The sequence below is a fragment of the Seriola lalandi genome, unplaced genomic scaffold (assembly GCF_002814215.2).
Source record: "Seriola lalandi dorsalis isolate HSWRI2012SDOR001 ecotype SW California unplaced genomic scaffold, Sedor1 jcf7180002054735, whole genome shotgun sequence".
In the NCBI taxonomy this organism is placed as follows: Eukaryota; Metazoa; Chordata; class Actinopteri; order Carangiformes; family Carangidae; genus Seriola; species Seriola lalandi.
The window spans coordinates 449,255-455,582 of record NW_019525288.1 but is presented as its reverse complement, the minus strand read 5'-3'; the positions used below and the strand labels follow the sequence as shown (position 1 = coordinate 455,582).

General features: G+C 41.8%; 1 protein-coding gene across 3 annotated transcripts in view; it reads right to left on the bottom strand.

Annotated features, from left to right (window-relative positions):
* bdnf (brain-derived neurotrophic factor) overlaps positions 1-6,328 on the bottom strand; it is a 14,191-nt gene that overhangs the window by 6,658 nt on the left and 1,205 nt on the right. Inside the window, exon 1 of one of the 3 annotated variants that reach the window (XM_023424309.2) lies at positions 150-605. The exons of the other annotated variants lie outside the window; for them this stretch is intronic. The gene's annotated coding sequence lies outside the window, so the exon portion shown is untranslated. Of the gene's footprint in view, positions 1-149; positions 606-6,328 lie in introns of those variants that run through there. 3 annotated transcript variants of the gene reach the window in all.

Sequence of the window (6,328 nt, the reverse complement as noted above, 5' to 3'; positions counted from 1 at the left end):
ACAGACACACAACACACACACACACACACATACACACACACACATAGACACACGCACATCTGTCTTTTTTTCTATCCCTTAAGCAGCAGCAAGGAAAGCCAAAGTGTTTAAAACAACTCATCGAAAAACAAGCAGACACAATCTCCTACCTTTTACTGCCCAGTCGTAAAACAGACCATTCAACAGGACAGTGGTGTCATCTGGGATGTTTTGGACAACTCCCTGAGTAATTTACTCAAGCGATTTTTTTTTCCTCTCTGTACCCTCCCGAAAAGCTTCAGGATATCTCTTCAGCTTTGGAGCAAATAGATTAAATTATTGATGGTGGAAATTGCATGGATGAGGTAATGCACTCCCATGGCTGCACGGCTCCTTTGGAGATTGTCTGAAACTGAAGTTGTCGCATGCTGAAAACGCCACAGCAGCAGCAGCACCACGGGATGAGAGACCTCTGGAGCTGAAATGAGGAGCCTCTTTGCAACTACAGTAACTTTACTACACAATGACGCTGCAACATGTGACCTACCGCTGGCTGACTGGTCGCCACCAAACTCCTGTTTAAACAGCCCCGAGGCGGAACTATTAATGCGCTTTCAGTGTGCATTATGTGCTTTTGTTTGTCCGCATACCGTGCAGCCTGCATCAACACCATAATGCCTGGCAATGTATTAAGCACAAGCGAAGCCTCTCCTCTTCCGTATTTTGCTTTCTGAGGCCGAAGAGGTGGCTTCTTTTTTTTTTTTTTCTTTCTTTTTTTTTTTTGAAGGTTTTGCGTAACAGCGCGTCTCCACCAAGTCGTGATACACTCTGCGTGCCATTTAGAGATGGCCTATTTGTGTAAAATTAGATATTCAGAGAATTAAAAATAAGCATTTCTTGTACCGGTCTGCAGATACCGAGGAGCCAAGGAAATTTATATCAAAATAAGCTTTAAGAAAAAAAAGGTATTTGGGTCTTAAGTGTATATTTGTGAACGTTTTATTTCACCATTTGATCTATTTAAGGCAGTATGAGTCCACGATCATCCAAGATCTAGAAGACTCTCCCAACCTTCTCATATAATGTAGGCTACTCTGTATGATGTGAAATTTTGAGTCATTTTCTATCATATATAAACCTCTGAATATCATCTTCGAAGAGGCTTGTAATTTTGCTGCTGTAATATGTGAGTGGTGTTCAAACATTCGGATGCCAACAGGCACCGGAGGCTAACAAAGATGTGAACTTATTGAAAACAATTCTGCTTCTCCTTGCTTTTTAAAGTGAGCCATCTCCACAACAGATGGATGACTCCCCTGCAAGTGCTCTGCAGTGTAGTAACCAGCTTTCACAGGTTATTATTACCAAATGTCAGCTAAACAAACGCGTTCAAATTATATACACATAGCTTACTCGAATAACGAAACTGCTTCGCTTCTTGTTACTCTGTTTCCCCTCATCGGGAACAAACTGGGAACAATTCATTTCCCCTTATAATGTACAATTCAAATAAAGATGTCAGTGGAGCCACAACCTTTCAATGGGTGATGAACGTTTGGAAACTCCACCTCTGATGAATACCAGAGTGGCCATAATGGGGAAATAGCAGCTCATTATCCTTGTGACTTGGCCCTGGTCCAGTGTAAAGATTTATTGTGATGTGTTTGCTATATTGCCATCATGATTCTTCCCTGCACGAGCTTATGAGCTGGAGAGCTCTTGTTTGGCATGTAGCAGTATGGGAGTGGATGCTCACACCTGCTTAATGAGTCACTCCCACCTCCAACACACCCGGGGACATGCCAAGATAGATATAGCCCTCCCCGAAGGCTCACAGGAGGTGAGGGCAAACTCTGGATGACAAAGAGTTGCATCAGCAATCACTGAGCGACATGACTCCAAAGAGGATAAAAAAAATGCACACTGCACAAGGGGGCTGTTCCAAACAAGTAATTCATAAATAAATCACTTGGCATCTCATTAGAAGAGCAAAAACAACAACATGGTCTCTCTCATTTCTGCAAATACAGCACAACTGAAGGTGGTGTATCAAGAGAAGTCTTTTGGCGTGCATGTGTCTGAGGCTTGAAGGACTGAATTTCTGAATGAAATTAGTAAAATGTGTGAAACACCGGAGCAAGAAGGAGTTGTGAGCAGTTTCAGGATCCTTAAAACTCGCCCGGGTGAGGGTCAAACAGAAGCATGATAGCACTGGCCTGTTACAAGGCAACCAGGAGTCTTTCTGAAAACCGCTAAAGCACTATTTCATTGGAACTGAGGTATAAGATTTCTTTAGGTTTAAGATTTCTCAATACGGCGCCAGCAACAATGACTTCAAACTGTCTGAGGTGTTGGGTTGAAACCTTTTGTCTTTGCAAGCCGTGTGGCAAATTTCTCCAGGTTCTTAACCACCTCATTCGTGGCTAAACACGTGTGATGTGCAGTAGCAGTCGGGTAGTTCTCTTCTCAGATCTTCCCCGCTCACAACCTTTTTGCCTGTTTGTGCAGCAGAAAAGAAGAAACAACCAGAGAAGCTGACAACACGACACACTTGTATAACCTTTCAAGGCTTCTCTTGCCAAATGCGGCACGATGCTGACAGGTCCGCACTGCCGAAAGCTTCACTTAACAAGTAGAATTATGCCTCCTTGTGCGAAAGAGGAACCGTGTAACACGGACGAAATGACATTTGGTGAAATGTCATTTTCACTGGGGATAAAGGAAGGCGATGAGGGCATTTTGATGAAAGTGAAATTGCATTCCTCCTCGAGAAGAAAACGCGCAACTGAGACAACATTTTCTATGAGGTTGGGTGACGTCAAACAGGACGAGCTGGAGAACAGTTGATAAAAGTCCAGACTGGTAAATGTAAAACTCAGTACAGGCCTTTTAAAATCAGATGCTGGAGTGAGGAGTTAATGCCATCCCTCCTGTGATGACAATAACCTTTATTGCAATCATCAGGCAGACACAGAGGACCAGTCTTCTAATCTTCATACACGCTCCTCCTTCCACATCCTCATACAGCTGATACATTATGTCTATAGTGGCACAGACTGAAAATCTCTCCATAGCCTATTAATCCTCCCTGTCTCTGTCTTTCTGTCTCCTTTCTTGGCTCACCCCCCCCCCCTCCACCCCCCCAATCCAATATCACCACAGCCTCAATAACCTTTGCATGGTTCACTGCTGAATGAAAACACACTAATCATGCTTCAAAATTACTTGGAAATGCCGAAATACTTGCTCTGAGAGTCCACGTCTAAAAGCAGGTATTTTTCATTTGCTACACAGAAGGCTGTAGAGAACTAAACCAATGGCTTGAATATGTCTCCTGGTTTAATATGACATATCCTGCCACCATGTGCAACTACGGATACATCTTTTACCAGATAAATAGCAGAAATCAGATGTTTGTTTGCATTTTTATGCAAAAAGGCCCCTATAAGTTAATCCATACATGACTCACTTGAAGTCTGGCTGACACACACACACACACACACACACACACACACACACACACACACACACATATATATATACATATATACATATATATATATATATATATATATATACATACACATACATATACATGTATATCTATATGTATATACAAATGTGTGTGTGTGCTTCAATATGTCGGGAAGTGGCTTGTATTCACTGATGTGCCTCATGTTCACATGCTGAGAGAGACACTTGAATGGTTTGCCGGCATGATCGAACATTTCCTCTCTCTTTCTCTCTCGCTCTCTCTCTCTCTCTCTCACACACTCTCTCTCTCTCACACACACACACACACACACACACACACACAGCATCATGAATCCTTGTAGTCCCGCAGTGGTCCGACATATAAAAAGTCCTTGCAGTCAAAATAACTATATCCACTGTTTATTAGGAAGTTGTCGCTTCATCACGCCGCTGTGACGAATAACTGATAATTAAAGGTTCAAGGCTTCGCCTCCTGCCAGAACTTGTTTAAACAAGCCTGTTAATTGGATGAAGGTGTTGGTGATGATGAAGATGATGGTGGTGGTGACTAAAGCAGCAGCAGCAGCGACGGCGGCGGTGGTGGCGGCGGCGGCAGGCGGTGTAGCCTACATTTCCATAATGATTAAGATGATTAATTTTCGCTCTAAATATATCGTGACGTCCGCCGAGCTGTGAGTCGAGGTTTCCGACATCTATAGCCCAAAATAATCAATAGCCTATTTATAATTTATATCAGACATCAGCTAGGATAAATAGACAAGTTATTACATTTCATGAATGAAAACATTGTGGCAAAGTGGGCCAGCACAATCCGAAATCGACATTTATTAGAAATAAATATCTATTATTTATATTAAAAGAAAACGGAACGACCTTAATTGAAAAGCAGATTTGGTCAAATCCGTTTAGCCTCCAAAGTGCATGAATTGATTACAACGGAAAAATGAAACACAAAGGCCAACATTTACATTGAGAAAAAAAAGCAGCGAACACATTAGCTGTATGAAACAATCGAGTATATTATTAATGTTATCTTTATTTGTGCAAAATGCATTTTTTTTTCGTTAAATAAATAGGCCTACCGAAAGAATTTCATCTGATTTTTGCAGTGAAACCTACCATCAGGTTTGTTATTGACGCCCACCCCAACTCTGCAGAGCTGAGAGTGCAGAGACAGAGAGAGAGAGAGAAAGAGAGAGAGAGAGAGAGAGAGAGAGAGAGGGGAGATTCTCGGTAAAGATAACACACGCGGAGACGCACGCACACAGGCGCGAGCGCACGCAGGCGCACGCCCGCACACAAACACACGCAGCCCCATTTATGGACTGATCCGCTGACGTACATTGCAGAAAAGTGCTATAAAAAAACCTTCATACATACAAAGTGTGTCGTGCCACCCCACAGACCCCTCCTAACCCGCCTCCGCTCACCCCTCCTCCTCCACCCAACACGCCCACGCCCACACCATAATCCCACGTCTCAGTAGAAAAAAAAATAATAATAAAAATACTGCTACATGGCCAGAAAATAGGCATTCTGCAAAGAACATCTTATATTTATTAAAAAAACATTGTGTCGAAAAAGATGCAGCAATAAAAAAATCTAACTCGTATTGCATCTGAGAATAAAGAGCCAAAGATTTCTTTAAAATATCACATTTTTTAAAATCTTATATTAACTAAAACCTTTATCGCTTCCTGAGATAAATTACTGATTGGTCATAATTTGTGCAATAAACGAGTTTGTGGCATTTATAAGACTGAAACGTGGCTGTTACATTTGCGACGCAGCCTTTATTAAAGGAGCATTTTTATGAATGTCGGGCAGCCTAATAAGTAATATGATCTATAGTGGTTTCACTGTCATATAAAATGAGGGGTAATAGGCTATAATATGCAGAAAGCGATCTGCGCACATTACATTGCTGGGTAAGAATTACCGAAAACGGCAGCGAAGTCACATAATTCAAATGCAATTAGGAATTTACTGGATATATTTCGTTTTGGAGTAATTTATTTGAAAATGCAGCCTGCAAGAGGAGTCTTGATTAAAACAGGACTGCCAGTGGGCGTTGGGGCTTTTCTCTTCTCTTGCTGTTGTTTTGCCATGCAATTGCTTCGTCTTGGATCAGAAATCTTAAATCTTTGACCAGAGGAAAGAAAAAAAAGAGGAGAGAGAAAGAGCGAGAAAGAGAGAGAGAGAGAGAGAGAAAGAGAGAGAGAGAGAGGAAATAGACAATATCCACCGCTTCTGCATCGGTGCGAGGCGAATTTTTTAGGCTACAAGTCCTTCAGGAGAGTAGAGAAATAAAATCCCAGAGCAGTTTTGTGTGATGATCATCTAAATCTAAGAGCCTCACGTGACAGATTTTGCGCGTGCCTTCGTTTTAAACCGAGAGAAAAGAGAGAAAGAAAGAAAGAAAGAAAGAAAGAACGATGCCTCCCGAACAACTGCATATCAAGCCATCTTATCTCTCTCCATCACATTCAGCCATAACATCTGTCAGTGGATGCACTTTGACCACGCCCATCTTTATTGTAATTTTACACAGGAATAATATAACAACTGGTTTACTGTAAACGAGCCTGGCTTTGGTAAAACACTACAGTCAAAGCGATTAAGAATTAATTCATTTATTTTTTCTTTCTTTTTCTTTTTCTTTCTTCTTCTAAATATTTTTCCCCATTATTCATCCGTATAGCTTGCGTTTGACAGGTCGACACAGAGCCGTGTATGGACAAAAGAGGGGGTAGGGTAGCAGGTGAAGTGAAAAGCACCTTATGAATGAAACCGTGGAGCGGTCGTAGTAAAAACACAAGTGATTTGATGGCGATGACGGGAGAGGGGGGGCGAT